The sequence below is a fragment of the Ahaetulla prasina genome, chromosome 7 (assembly GCF_028640845.1).
Source record: "Ahaetulla prasina isolate Xishuangbanna chromosome 7, ASM2864084v1, whole genome shotgun sequence".
NCBI classification, from domain to species: domain Eukaryota; kingdom Metazoa; phylum Chordata; class Lepidosauria; order Squamata; family Colubridae; genus Ahaetulla; species Ahaetulla prasina.
The window spans coordinates 66317241-66332693 of record NC_080545.1 but is presented as its reverse complement, the minus strand read 5'-3'; the positions used below and the strand labels follow the sequence as shown (position 1 = coordinate 66332693).

The 15453-nt window shown below is 41.0% G+C and overlaps 1 protein-coding gene across 1 annotated transcript in view; it reads right to left on the bottom strand.

Annotated features, from left to right (window-relative positions):
* Positions 1-10465, bottom strand: part of MRTFA (myocardin related transcription factor A) — a 66561-nt gene extending 56096 nt beyond the window's left edge. The window contains exon 1 of the mRNA XM_058191910.1: positions 10206-10465. The gene's annotated coding sequence lies outside the window, so the exon portion shown is untranslated. The remainder of the gene's footprint in view (positions 1-10205) is intronic.
* Positions 10466-15453: the final 4988 nt, after the last annotated feature.

The following is a 15453-nucleotide window of genomic DNA, read 5'->3' as shown; positions in this document are numbered from 1 at the left end:
GTAATATTTTTGGGGTTTTTCTTTTTTCTATTCCATTAACTGAATAAAAAAGTAAACAGCTAGTTGGAAAACTATGTTAATCTTGCGAATCTACATAAAACATCAGCAGACATCATAAAAAAGTAACTAAACAAGATATATTGATATCAAAACATTTGGAGTTTAATCAAGCTTCACGGTAAATTTAAGGGTAATAGCTAACATTACTGGAAGACACCTATGTAAAGAATAATTAAAAATTTTCAATTTTCAGATAAAATTATTTGGATTAAATTAGATCGTTTTTCATATATTTTGGGTAGCTTAGGTGATTGATACTAGGTGTTATCTCTTTTTTACAGTATGTCAAAGTGGTTGAAATTACATGAAAAACCAAGCTATCAATTAAGTGCATACAATTATTATGAAATTCCAGACTTCATATGTGCACGTCTTAGATTTGATTTGTGTGGTATTCTAAACTACTTCTAAAATGTACACAAATTTATAGTCCACCAAGAGGGCAACCTGTTCTGAGCCACTCAGGACATACAATGAACTCAGTTGTAATTCAGCAGTCTGTGCCTTAAGCTGGAAACAGAACATAACCTCAGTAGCAACAAAAATCAGACAATATTTTAACAACTCCTTCTGATTGTTCCAAGTACATTTTCTTCATTTTCCAATGTAAAAAAATATGTGTGGTCTATTCCATTACAACATTTATTTGTATTTTTAAATCATCACTGACTCATTTTCTGGCTTAACAAAAGGCTCTTTCTTCCGTTAACATTTTTATTGAATTATAAGATACAAAATACAAAAGAAAATAAGAAAACAATAGAAATTAAAGGGGGGGGGTGAGGAAGGATTAAGTGAAAGAAAAACCATTGACTTCGACTCTCTGTGTTGCAGTAAAATAAGATATTAACATCAAATCACAGCTTTTTGTTTTTTTATAACAATATAAACTAGCCATTTCTTTTAAGAAGCTATCAGTTTAATTGGTAAAACCCAAAATCAAAGTTTCATTCTTTTCCACTTCAAGCACAAATTTCAGAAGCAATCTCCATGTGAAAACAAAAGCATTTACCAGTATATATCTTTCTTTAATCAAAATAGTCAGATCTTTCCATTTCAGCCAACTCCATAACAAAAGGACTCTTTCAAATATACTAAAATTTAAAATAATGTTATGATTTAAAGAACAAAATTTTAAACAGAAAAAACAATATTTTAGAAAAAAAAAGAACAAAATTTTAAACAGAAAAAACAATATTTTAGAAAAGAGCTATTCTCCAGAGTTAATTTAGTAATATCAAAAGAATTTAAACAATGTACTTACCCTCAACAGCACTATAGCATTTACATCAATGTTTGAAATTAAAAGGGAAATTATTACATCTAAAATATAAATACTACTGCTAGTGAAAAACTATTACACATCTATTTCCATAACAGTTTAAGGTCTCAACTGAAAAGTTAGTCTAATATAAAAACCACAAAATATTGCTAATGTATATCTAGATACCTAGATTACATGTTTTATTATAGCAATTACACACTGTAGCTTTCAGCTTCAAAAAAGCATATATTGTTCCACAACTAATATTGCACACAAGCATAACATTTGAATGAATATTCAAGTCTATTTTTTTAAAGGTTTATTAACATTTCCATTGCATTACTCTAGTTGTTTCTGTTAAGAATTAAAAATCCCTTCTCAAGTCTGTAAATAGTATGTGTGTGGGTATAATATATACAAAACAGTAGATATAAGAATCTATTATTTCAAACAACAGTAATGTAAGAATTTATAATATATTATAGTTGATGAAGTATATTTTAAATTATTAGTAAACTATACACACACACATACATACATACAAGTGGGTTTTTTCTATCGGACCAACTTGGTTTACCCAAATATGGGAGAGAGCATATTGCTTCCCTTTCGCCTTTCAGCCCCGATCCAGGAGCCCTCCAGGCAGTCGCTTTCTATTTTGTGTTAAATTTACTGAGAAAGAAATAAAGGGAGACTAGTATAGATCTATTTCAAGTTATTTAGCTTTCATGAAAGCTAAAGGGGCTGAAAGGCGAAAGAGAAGCAGTATGCTCCGTCCCATATCTGGGTAGACCAGGGTGCTTCGATAGGAAAAAAAAAACCCCACTTGATCTTTCCCCTGGTGCAGCTGACAAAGAGGAGAACCTGTGGCTTAGTGGTTAATAAATCTGCCTAATATGCAAGCAAACTGGAGTTCGAATCCCAGAAGGGTATGGCTAGCTGATGAGAGCTAAATTGCTTGAAATAGATCTATGCTAGTCTCCCTTTATTTCTTTCTCAGTAAATTTAACACAATATAATCAGAAATAAGATTCTTTCCTTCCATTTAAACTGAGGCATATATACTGTGGTTGAGTAAAAGTATTCAGCAGGTAAATAATAACTTTTAAAATAAAATAGAGTGATTGAGATAGAATAACAATATTATTAATGCGTCTGAATTTACATCTGTGAAAGACTGAAGAACAGCCATGCAGCATTAGAAATATATTTAATTTTAAAAAAAGGAATTTCAATTGTGGGGCAACATAAAAAAGTGAGAATGCTTCTTTACCTATTCTGAATACTAATATACAGATGTGCAAAATAGTTTTGCACAGCTTAATTTATAACATTTTTTGTAAATATTAAACTTTCAACAAATTTTGGGGGGGCCTTTAAGTTAGCATTGACTCTTGGTTTTCCAGTTTTCTAGCTTGGTGCACCTTAACTACAATATCAAACTGGCTCTCTCAATTACATTACCGCCCATACAATTACTTGGTAACTGTCATCTAGGGAGATACATAAACAGACAAGACACTTTATTTTCTTTAGTAATTGTTAAAAAGCTTCCAAGTGCAGTACATAAAGCTAACTACACTCAAGAGCGAACATCAGACCTTATCTTCACCGTACTTAATATTGCAGAATAAATTATATTGATTCAGTAAAATACAAGTACAATAAAAAAATCATATACAAAAGGATCTCATTATTTTCTCCATAAAATATGGTTGTTAAAATACTCAATAGCTATAGATATAGGTTAGATAAAGTCAGAGAAATAACCCACAAAAGGAAAGGCACACAATTATTTTGATAGAAGTCTTACTCAAAAATCTGAACAGAGAGTAACAGAACAACACAGTTGGAAGGGGCCTTGGGGATCTTCTAGTTCAACTCTCTTCTGAAGCAGGAGACTTTATACTTTTTCGGACAAATGACTATCTAATCTCTTCTTAAAAACCTCCAGCGATGGGAGCACCCACAGCTTCTGAAGGTAAGGTGTTCCCCTGATTAATTATTCTGTCAGGAAATTTTTCTTTAGTTCTCAGTTGGATCTCTCCTTGATAAGTTTCCATCTGTTATTTCTTGTCCTGCCCTCAGGTGCTTTAAGAACAGATTGACCTCCTCTTCTCTGTGACAGCCCCTAAACCGTGATGGTGAACCTATGGCACGTATGCCTGAAGTGGCACGTGGAGCCATGTCTTCCAGGTTTCCAGCACACATGTGCACGATGATCAGCTGGCCTTTTTGCATGCGGCAGCGCCAGAAATTGGAAGAGCTGGTCTTCCGTTTTCCTGAGTGAGCATGCGTGCTGACCAGCTATTGTCACGCGCGCATGTGTGCCAGAAACCCGGCGCGTGTATGCGCCCTGGGCAGCTCCTCTTCTGGGTTGTGGCCCAGACAAGCATGCACGCACTCACTTTTCAGCACTCGGTGCCAAAAAGGTTCACCATCACTTCCCTAAAATATTGGAAGACTGCTATCATGTCACCTCTAGTCCTTCTCTTCGTTAGACTGAACATATCCAGTTCCTGCAACCATTCTTCATATGTTTTAACTTCCAATCTCCTAATCATTTTTGTTGCTCTTCTCTGTATTCTTTCTAAAATCTCAATGCTTGTATCATGGTGACCAAAAACGGACACATCCAAGTGTGGTTTTATCAAAGCAATATAAAGCAGCACTAACACTTCATGTGAACTTGATACTAGCTCTCTGCTGATGCAGCCTAGGGCTGCACTGGCTTTCTTGGAAGCTGCAGAACATTGCTGGCTCATATTTAAGTGGCTGTTCACTAGAACTCCTTGATCCCTCTCATAGTTACTGCTACTGAGTCAGGAACCATGTACTCTATACCTGTGCATTTGTTTTTTCTTGCCTAAGTGTAGAACCTTTTCTCACCACTGAATTGCATTTTGTTGGATAGATCCCAGTGATCCTTCTGGAGTATTGTTTATTCCCTTTGGATCATCTGCACAGCTAGTGTCACAGTTTGGTGTCATTTGCAAATTTGATGAGTTCCCCTTTTAACCCCTCATCTAAATTGTTTATGAAGATATTGAAGATTACTGGACCTAATACAGAACCTTGATGTACTCCATTGCATGCTTTTCTTTGCTAGTCCTCTAATTAGTCCCAGTACCCCAGGATCTTTGAAAGATATGGTTCAGTAGTTCTAAGATCACATCTGCCAGCTACTTCAGAACTCTATCCGATCCTCATGATCTGAATTCATCTGGAGTAGGTAAATGTTGTCTTACCATTTTCTTGCCTATTTTGACTTGATTAATATGTCTTTTACAACACTGCTTTGATAGGTTAGACTGTTTTTCCTTTTGTGTAAAGAGAGATACAAAGAGTGACTTAAGCAGTTCCGCTTTCTCCACGCTGTCTATCGTCATCCATTAGTGGATCAATCATTTCCTTTACATTTTTTTTGTTTCACACAAGTTGAATATACTTTTTTTAAAATTATTTTTAAAATTTTTAAATATTTTAACATTTGTTGCAAGTCTTTGTCCAATCTCAGCCTCAGCTTTCCTGATCCTGTAAAAAATCTTTGTACATAGTACTAATTTGTGCAGCAGTTTCTTATTTATTTTGAGGAAAGAGATTTGTATTTTGGTAACATCTTGATGGTTACTTTCACAGCTACTTTGCTGTGAACCACAGTTTACATACTACAAGTTTTAAGTTCACACAGGACATCAAGCCCACCCAAAGAAACTATATTGTATTCTATGGTTAGTTAAACATATGTGAGTTTTGGAAGAAAAAAATATATTTATTTTTTTGCTTCTTAACTGCCACATATTTTAGCTGGAGAAATTGGGAAGGGGTTGTTGTTGGAGCGGTAGAAAGTTAGTCATAACAACATTCCGTATTTTGCCTGTGCCTGCTGGAGACTTCCTGAAGATTGTATCCAGTTGAGTGTGAAGAGTTGATTGCACAATGTGATGAACTTGTGGGTGTGAACTGTCAGCTGGGTGTGGAAAACCTGGAAGCTTGTTGAGGGTGTTCCTTGGAACCCTGACATTAACCTGAATCTCCTCAATAACTAAGCAGCACCCCGAAAGGGGGCTGAACCAGGGGTGAAATGCTCCAGGTTCGGACCGGATCACCTGATCCAGTAGCGATGGCAGCAGGTGGTTCGGGGAACCGGTAGCAAAAATCCCTGCCCCCCACCATGTCTAGCTGAGCCGTGCGATCATCAAAGGTGGTTTTTTTTTTACTTTTAAAAGCATTTTTTCTTCAGCCGAAAAAATGCTTTTAAAAGTTTTTAAAAAAAGCCTCTGATGATTGCACGGCTCAGCTGGGATCGATAGAACCCTTTAAAAGCATTTTTTCTACAACCTGTTTGGCCGAAGAGGCTGTTAAAAAAATGTTTTTAAAGGCTCTTCCGGCGATCCCAGCTGAGTCGTCTGATCATCAGAGGCTTTTAAAAGCATTTTTTCTACAACCTCTTCGCCCACCCAGTCACATTACCCCCCCCCAACCAAGCCACAGCTACAGAACTGGTAGTAACAAATTTTACATTTCACCCCTGGGCTGAACGGGGTGCTGAGCCACAGCACCAACCTAAAACTCAGGTGGTGCGAAGACTCAAGAGAAGATGGGAGAGAGAGAGGAGATCGCAGAGGGCGCCATACCAGAAGGTTTATCAAGACACGGTATTCTCCTTCTGAAGGTGTAGTACAAGCCCTTGAAGCTGCAGAGACAATGCAAAGCCTAGGCGCTCGGCCCAGGGAGATGGATTCCTGCAAAAGTTGCCAGCCTGATCTAACTCCAGAGATGGGACCAAAAGAACAATCGCCTGAATGTTGTCCCGTACCCAGCCCTCATCAACCTGCCTTCATGCTAACCCCTGTGGAATTTATTTCCCCAGGCTGGAGATTCTATGCTGGCCAGGGATGGGTCCAGTGCCAGTGGACGCCAGCACCGTCTGCTCCCCTTCTTATGGGATCAACATGGGCCCAATTTGCCCCGACGATCCCAGCACAGCCGTGGGGTCTAATCCAGCAGCCAGCAGCGCCACCACAGGTTCCAGTTCACCTGCCAGCATTCACCCTGCCGCTCACTGCAGCACCCTAACAGGTCCCTGCCCCGCCTCCAGTTGCCATGGCAATTCTGCCAGCAAGGGCCCCACCACCACGGTTTAGAGCGACATTTGACAGTAAGCCTACCAAACTGGCCTATTTCCTCAGCCAAGTATGGGCTCATGTAGATCAGTATGGAATACATCCCAGGTGGGAAGGGCCTCTGGTGGCTCAGCAGACTAAGTCTGTCTGTTATTAACACAGCTGCTTGCAATTACTTCAAGTTCAAGTCCCACCAGGCCCAAGGTTGACTCAGCCTTCCATCCTTTATAAGGTAGGTAAAATGAGGACCCAGATTGTTGGGGGCAATAAAAGTTGACTTTGTATATAATATAAGGCACAGAGACTATTGCTTAACACTGTGTAAGCCGCCCTGAGTCTTCGGAGAAGGGCGGGATATAAATGCAAATAAAAAAAAAAAACCTGCTTGCAGACACCCTGTCAAGGAAATCCCAATATGACAGCCAGAGGGAGGACGACGTCCATGCCATCATCCCAGACATGCAGAGTGTGGCACAAGTCACTACCTGGAGTCAGGCCAGCAGATGGACTGACCCCATTGATGAGAAGCTAACTGCCGACTTGAAGGCAGCACTATCTACCAATCCATGGCTAGCTAACAATCGAGACACTTTGACGACCCATGAAGGACTAACTTGGAAAGATTAGAAAATTTAGGTCCCCAACAGCCTTAGACTCCTGGTGCTCCAGCGTAGCCATGATTCTTGATTGGTTGGTCAATTTGGATTTCTAAAGACCCTTCATCTGATTAGATGGCAGTTTTGGTGGCCAAAGATGAAAGCTGATGTGGAGGACTATGTAAAAAGTTGTGCCATGTGTGCCAGCAACAGGTAGCTAAGTCCAGCCACCCATGGGAAGAAATAGCCATGGATTTTATAGTAGAGCTCCTGGAAAGTGGTGGAAATATTGTAATATGGACGGTGATAAACCTGTTCTCCAAATAGGCCAATTTTGTTCCTTATTCTGAACTTCCCTCGGCTAAGACATTAGCCAAGATGTTTGTCAAATAGATCTACCAGCTGCATGGAGTTCCATGACAAGTGATCTCCAATCAAGGAGTTCAGTTCACCACTAAGTTCTGGAGGGAATTCCTGAGGTCCATTGGGTCATCTCAGGGGCTTAGCTTGGCCTTCCATCCGAGTACGAACGGAGCCACGGAATGCGCTAATGCCATGGTGGAACAATATATCAGATGTTATGTGGATTACCAGTAAGATAATTGGGCTGACTTGCTTCCTTTCGCAAAAGTGGCTTACAATAATGTGGTGCATAGTAGTACTGGACTGACGTCTTTTCAGATTACGAGCGGCATACAATTTGTCCCTATGCCAGAACTGCCGAGAGAACAGCCTTCTTCTATGACTGAATGAATGGATGGAGTCATTAAAGAAAGTTGGGAGAATACCAAAAATGCCCTGAATGAAGCGGCTGAAACACATAAAAAGCAAGCTGACAAGCACTGATCTCTCCAACTCCCCTTTCGGGTGCAAGATTGCGTGTATCTTTCCACCAAATACATACATTTGAGTTTGAAGAGTAAGAAGTTAGGACCGAAATATTTAAGTCCCTTCCCCATAGTGAAGGTGATTAATCCAGTGACTGTAAAGTTAAATCTCTCCCGCATACTGGGAAAAATTCATCCTGTTTTCCATTGCAGCCTGTTAAAGCCCACTGTGGGATCTAAATTGAGACCTCAACCTGCTGTCAATTGTGGTGGAGGGTGAGATTCATTATGAGGTGATGATGATTTTGGACTCTAGATTGTAGACAGGACGTTTGTAATATTTGGTTCATTGGAAGGGGTACCCTTTTCTGAAGCAATGTGGGTGAAAAGTTGGGATGTTCAGGCAGACACCTTAGTTAGGCAATTTCACAATAAATTCCCTGACAAACCTAAGGGTCCTGGGGCGGGGGGGAGAGGTGGTTAATGTGCTAATTGTGTTAACCCCTGACTTCAATTTTGTTCCAGGATGTGTTCCTTTCCTGAGGGGGCGGGGAAGCCTGTCAGTTTTGGAAGATTTTTTTATTTTTTTTGCTTCTTAACTGCCACATACCGTATTTTTCAGAGTATAAGTTGCACCTTAGTTTTTGGGGAGGAAAATAAGAAAAAAGCTAATTGGCAGGAGGATCGGCCTCCTGGAATACCCCCAATCAGCTGTTCCCAGAGGTGAATTTTAGCAACAGGTTCCTTGGTTGTGTGCCTTACGTTTTTTTCCTTTTTTTTCCCTGCCTCTGAAAATTCCGTTTCAGAAAAAACTTTTTCTGCCTCTGAAAGCCTCAGGGAAAAAAAGCCCCCAAACAGAGCTTCAGAAAAAATGCCTCTGAATCTCTGTTAGGGGGCTTCTTTTCTGAATCTCTGTTTGGGGGCTTCTTTTCTGAAGCTGTTTGGGGGCTTTTTCTGAAGCTCTGTTTGGGGGCTTCTTTTCCGAAGCTTCGTTTCCGATGCTTTTTTCAGCCTCTGAAACCTCTGTTTGAGAAGCTGAGCATGGCTACATTCAGAGTATAAGACGCATCCAGATTTTCACCTTCTTTTTGGGGGGAAAGGGGTGTTCTGTCCCCCCATCTCAATGAAGAAAACACACATGCCGAATAACGTCTGCCAGCAATTTATTTACAAGTTGGCCTGGTTTCTTTTGGCGGAGGAAAGTTCTGGCAGCTATTCCCCAAGTGCCTGCCACGTTCTTATCAAAAGTCAGTGTGTTTACAGTCCATTGCCGGAGCAACCAGGAGTCTAAAGAAAGGTCAAGAGTTACTCACAAAAATCCAAGCTTAAATCCAAAAACTGTCTGAAGCTCACACGATGCAGTTCACCCTTAGTAGCTTTTGTCCGTCACAAGGGCCAGAGGGCAACCCCATCTGCTTTTATCCCCTGTGGGGTGTGGCTCAGTGACTCAGCACTCTCTGGGCCTGCCACACCTCTTCCTCTGCTGCGCACGCCTCTCTCGCCGATGCTGCCTAGGGTCAATCCAGGATTGATCCTCCTTGTCCTCTATCTGTGGGGGCTCTGACACACCTTCTTCCTGGCCTTCCGCCAGCACTTGAGGTGTTGCCAGGAAGGAGGGACCTGGAGAGGGAGGCCTTGTCGGCTCCTCTCCCTCACTCTCTGAGTCATCCTCCTCCATGAGAACAGGGTCGGGGGCCGGAGTCACAACAAAAGGTATGTCTTATACTCCAAAAAATATGGTATTTTAGCTGGAGAAATTGGGACGGGGTTGTTGTTGGAGCAGTAGAAAGTTAGTCATAACAACATTCCGTATTTTGCCTGTGCCTGCTGGAGACTGCCTGAAGATTGTATCCAGTTGGGTGTGAAGAGTTGATTGGACAATGTGATGAACTTGTGGGTGTGAACTCTCACTTGGGTGTGGAAAACCTGGAAGCTTTCAGATTCGGGTTTTCCCAGATGTGCCAACATGACATCTTTAATAAACTGGAACTTTGAGGAATCTCAGGCCTCAGAGCTTTATTTCGTTGGGGGTGTTCATTGGAACTCTGACAACATAAATAAAATCATAAATGCAACTATTTCTAGCTAATGGTCTACTACTCAGTTTGTCTATGTAATCAATAACATAAATGAGTGTAAACATTCTACAAGATACAGGATCATGTCCCTATGTAAAAGCTTTATTCAGTTTGAACTCCTAACACCAATTAACATAACCTTTCTTAGCTTAAAACAGAAGCAGACACTACGTTAGGATAGGTTACACTACACCTGCTAAGATGGAGATGTCCATGTGTCTACTGAGAAATTTAGGCCTTATTGTTTCACTTACCATTCTTCCTCTCACTAAGAGGAGGAAGATTGGGGTTCCGGCCAGGATGGAGGCCTACAGTCAGCTCGGGCTGCAAGGAAAGTTCCTGCAGTTCATTGGCAACAGCTTCACTCTGTGGGCTTGGTGCAGCCGAAAGAGAGACAGAGAGTGTTTCATCTTCATTCTCGCCAACCCCTCCTCCGTCCAGCCCATTTCCAGCAATGACGGAAGGGGGCAGGCACAGGACACCAGAGAAATCCACTTTGGCTTTTGTGATGACAGCCTGAAGAGAGAATAAAAAGTTCGAAACTACAAGTTAGAAACAAACACATATATATGAATTATTTGACTTTCTTAGATTTAATTTGTTCTCTTATCTGCAGGTCTTTTTTTCAACTTAAGTTCAAAATAAAATTAGCTGTTCAAACAGTGTTTAATTTTTTTAATGCACGAGTTAGTTATCTACTGCAGGTCAAAGCAGTTAAGAGTTATTTTCCTTCTTCTAAATCTCCTTTCAGTGAAGGAGTTACATTCATAATTCAAATCTAGTTACTACTCCAACTAAATGTAACTACATGCTTAATTAAAATGCAAGAACCACACTATTAATGCTATTAGGAAAAGATGTAAATATTGAATTTGACTGAGAAAAGTTATGAGATTTAAAAACTGGCGAACTTTGGTCTGTCCCAATTCTAAAGCAGAAGAGTTGCAAAGTCTTTTCAACAGTTGATCTTCAGGAGGCAGCCTGAGACCCTATTTGTCTACATTTGTTTCTTTTTGCTAGTATTACAGGCTCCAGCAGAGCAGAAACACAATGAGGATGTAGGCAGATCAAAGCAGTAAAACCCTCTAAACCTGCCAGAGGAGACTAGTACCAGCTGATGGATTTCATCAGGCTGAGTTGGCCTTTAATTCTTGAGTTATTTCCAGGTGCCAAGTACAGTCCACAGTTGGGTTTCTCCAACTGGAACTATAGATAGGGTGCATTTTTGTACCATCCGTAAACTATCTTTATACTTATTATCAAATATTTTACATAGAATATTTTAATTTCCATTTTGCAGATAAGAAAACTTTCTCCCTATTTTCTTCCATTTGAAAAACACCAACCCTAATAGTGACTACTAAACTCAAAGGCACTACGATTCAGCATAAGCAGCAACTAATATAGTGCATCTTCTATATTTCTCCCAGTATAACTGTGAAAGAAAAAGGACAGCAAGTTGTTAAATAGGATTAATAAAAAGTTATAAAGCTTTTCTTGAAATAATGTAAGTGAGCCTTTTTATTAAAAAAGAGCTTTCTTCCTAAACCATTCCTTCCTAAAGAAAGACATAAAAGGATGTGTGTGGGTGTGCGCACACACACACACACACGTACATACACACACACAAACACACACAATGGAGGAAGAATTCAGACCAAGAAAAAGCACTGTAAAAAACAAAGGCAAGAAAGATTCTGATTTTCTCTTCACCTCATAATTACGTTATTCCCAAATTTCTTTTTTTTTTCAGCAGAAAACAATGCAATGTAGGAAACACCTTTCAAAAATGAAAATTACCTTAACATGTATCAATTATTAGATTAAAAACGTGTAACTTTAAGATGCATACTTTTTCAATCACTTCAACAGGTACACTTTACAATCTCATTGGTAGAAAATGACTAGATGACATTTTGGGATACATTGACCCAACAGTCACTTCTTTGTTGACAAAAAGTATGTGAATCTTCAGATTTAGAAATTAGTGGCAACTTCTTTAGCAATAGTGACATCAAACTTTACCTATTATTAATCCTACACATCAATTCAAAAGTATTTTGCAATATTACTCTTACATAATTGCTTGAACTCATTATTTCAGGCTCCCTTTCATAAGCCACTTGCTTGAAGTGACCCATGGCTCAATTAAAATCAGGGCTTACATTTCTTTTGTTTCAGCAATTCTGTTGTATATTTACTTGTATGCTTAGGGCTGCAGTCATGCTCAATGGCTCACATAAATTTAAGCTTCAACTTCTATGAACGGTATTCTTGTTCAGTGTTTTCTTAATAGTGGAACCGTAAACTCTGATATCAGAACACTGCATGCAGGAGTGGCTGACAAAGGAGGGAGCGGGTCACCCTAAACAGGGCGGCTGGGCGATTCTCTGCCAATGCAATAAGAACGGAAAAATAATCACGTTTTGCCGCTCTTATCGCCACTAAGTAGGTCTGAATATGAGCCCTTACTAGTGTCCGGTCGGATTTGGAACGACTGGCCCTCCAACCACTCTCTAGGCATCTTTTCTGGCGCTTCATCTCTCTCAGCTCCTCAGAATACCAAGGAGCCAGTCGAGACTGGTGCCGGGTCAGAGGCCGCAAAGGCACAACGCGGTCCAAAGCCTCAGCAGCCGCCCTTTCCCAGGCGGCCACTAGTTCTTCAGCCGAGCTGTGAGCTAAATCCTCAGGAAATGGCCCAAGCTCCATCAGAAACCTCTCCGGATCCATCTGGCGCCTGGGACGGAACCAGCTAGTCGGCTCTGTCTCCCTGCGGTAGGGGTTGGCGGTTCGAAAGTCGAGTTGAAGGAGTGAATGATCTGACCATGACAGGGGTTTAGTAACTAGATCCCCTAATTCTAGATCATTCAACCACTGTCCAGAGACAAAAATCAGATCCAGAGTGTTTCCCCCAATGTGAGTGGAACCATTAACTAACTGGGTCAGGTCCAAGGCTGTCATGAAAGCCATGAACTCCCGAGCCGCCACTGATGTTTCACCGACCGACAGCAGGTTGAAATCCCCCATAACCATAAGTCTGGGAGTATCAACCGCCATCCCGGCTATCACATCCAGTAGCTCGGACAGGGCTGCTGTCACGTAGCAAGGAGCCAGGTATGTAATCAGCAAGCCCATCTGTACTCCTTGGCCCCACTTCACAAAGAGGGACTCACATCTGGCTATCTGAGGAATGTGTTGACCTCCCTCGGCTCAAGACCTTCTTTAATTATAACTGCCACCCCCCCAACCCCTACCCTGGGCCCTCGGCTGATGGAATGCTCGGAATCCTGGTGGGCACATTTCAACAAGGGGCACCCCCCCTTCCGCGCCCAACCAGGTCTCCGAAATGCCCATCAGGTCCGCATTCCCCTCTTGTATAAGATCAAAAATGAGGGGGGCTTTATTCACCACGGACCTGGCATTACATAACATCAGCCAAAGGCCCAGCCTCTGAGGATTCAACACCCGGGGAACGAGAAAAGTCAGGGGGACCGGAGTGCGCGATCGCTCGCAAACAGTGAGCACGCACTCCCCGAACGTAACACGGGCCCCCACTTCCACCATATCTGCCCCTCCCATTTACCAAGCAGATGGAATAGCCCTCTTTAGATCGAGCTCCCGCCTCCTCTGTCGCCTCCGAACCTATAACATCTATACTGCGAACCATCGCAGGGTCAAGCCATGGCCCTAGTGGGTTTCCCCCAAAACCCATCCTAGCCCTCCCTCCCCTTAAAAACTCTTTATTAGAATCATTTTAAAAAGTTTTAAAAGACAATTTTAAAAAACCCCTCAATCCCTTCTTTGCAGCATGCCACCTCTCGGGATTCCAAACTCCGTCATCGAGGTAGGCCCTCGATAGAGTGGAGGGCCACATCTGCGAGAGGGGGGAGTCCCACAGACCAAGAAGTTCCACTGGCGAAAACATCACAGTCTCAACTCATTACCCAAACTAGGTAACATTATCGTTGCTAGGAAGGAGTGGGTTTTGCTCTCAGTTTATATATTTATACAGTGGTTCTGTGGTTAAAGATGCTGAGCTTGTCAGCTGAAAAGCTGACAGCCTGGGTTCAAGACCCGAGGGCCATGCAAAGGGGTGAGCTCCTGTTACTTGCCCCAGCTCCTGCCCATTTAGCAGTTTGAAAATATGCAATTTGAGTAGGTACCACTACGGTGAGAAAGTAACAGTGTTCCATGTGCCTCAGCATATAGGCGTGCTGGTCACAACCACAGAAGTGTCTTCAGACAATGCTGGCTCCCTTGGCTAAGACACGGAGCTTGTCAATCAGAAAGGTCGGAGGTTCGATTCCCTAGGGTAGGTCTCTCGTGTGAGCAGGGGGTTGGACTAGATGACCTACAAGGACCCTTCCAACTCTGTTACCTGACTGAAAATGACACTGAAAAAAAGGACTTATGACTGTATTCCACATGACTGTTGTGGCATCTCCATGGTCATGTAATCAAAATGCCACTGACAACAGCATGTATTTAAGACAGTTGCACTGTCCCAGGGTCATGTAACCACCATTTGTAACCTTCTCAGCCAGCTTCAAACAAATAAAGTCAATGGGGAAAGCTAGATTTGTTTAACAACTGCATGATTTGCTTAACAACTGCCGTGATTCATTTAACAACTGTTGCAAAAAAAGTGGTAAAATGGGGCATAACTCGTTTAACAACTGCCTTGCTTAGCAATGGAAATTTTGGGCTCAATTGTGGTAGTAAATCTGTACTTCTTCCCCAAATTTTAAAAACTGCAAAAGAAATCAATCTGAAAAATGCTCTGAGATTATAAATCAAGAGTTTTCATATTGTAGGTTACAACATCTCCTTCCCCTCCTCCCAAGCAATTTATCAGGTTGTGCAGGCAAGGCAGGTACACTTTCAAACTTGCTTTAGGCTTTGCTTCCCACTTTGTTTTGCATAAACTAACATTTTAAAGTTTTAGTACTGTTTGTATTATTCCCTGCACAACCTGATATCAAACAACTACTCTTAAGGTCTAATGACAGTACTATTCCGTAATGCCTATTAGTTTAATTTGAATCACACTGTGGTTTCACTGATCACTCATGTTTACTTACTAAATAGTAGAAATTCTGCAAGGGGAATATAAACTTAAAACCAGAACTATATGGGGGGTGGGGTTTGCTAATATCTTTTAAGGTTTTGTAAATGAAATCATACACTATTACAACAGGATTTTAAAAGGAAAATATCTCTTTGTGCTGTTATGAAAGGTCTGGAAGCCTTCCGCTAACAAGTCATTCATTTTTGTTCAAATGCTGACTGCACACTGAAAGAAAGTGGGACAAAGTATTGGATGGTTATCTTAGATTTAATTGTAATTAAATGCAATTTACCAGATATTGCTTGCTATAAAGTCCCATTAGAAGCCCAATGACACCTATTAAAAGCCCTTCAGATCCTATTGGAAAGACAGTCCAAAAAACACCAAAAGTTTTAATAACATAAAAAACAGACAGAGCCTAATGTGTAATTCCT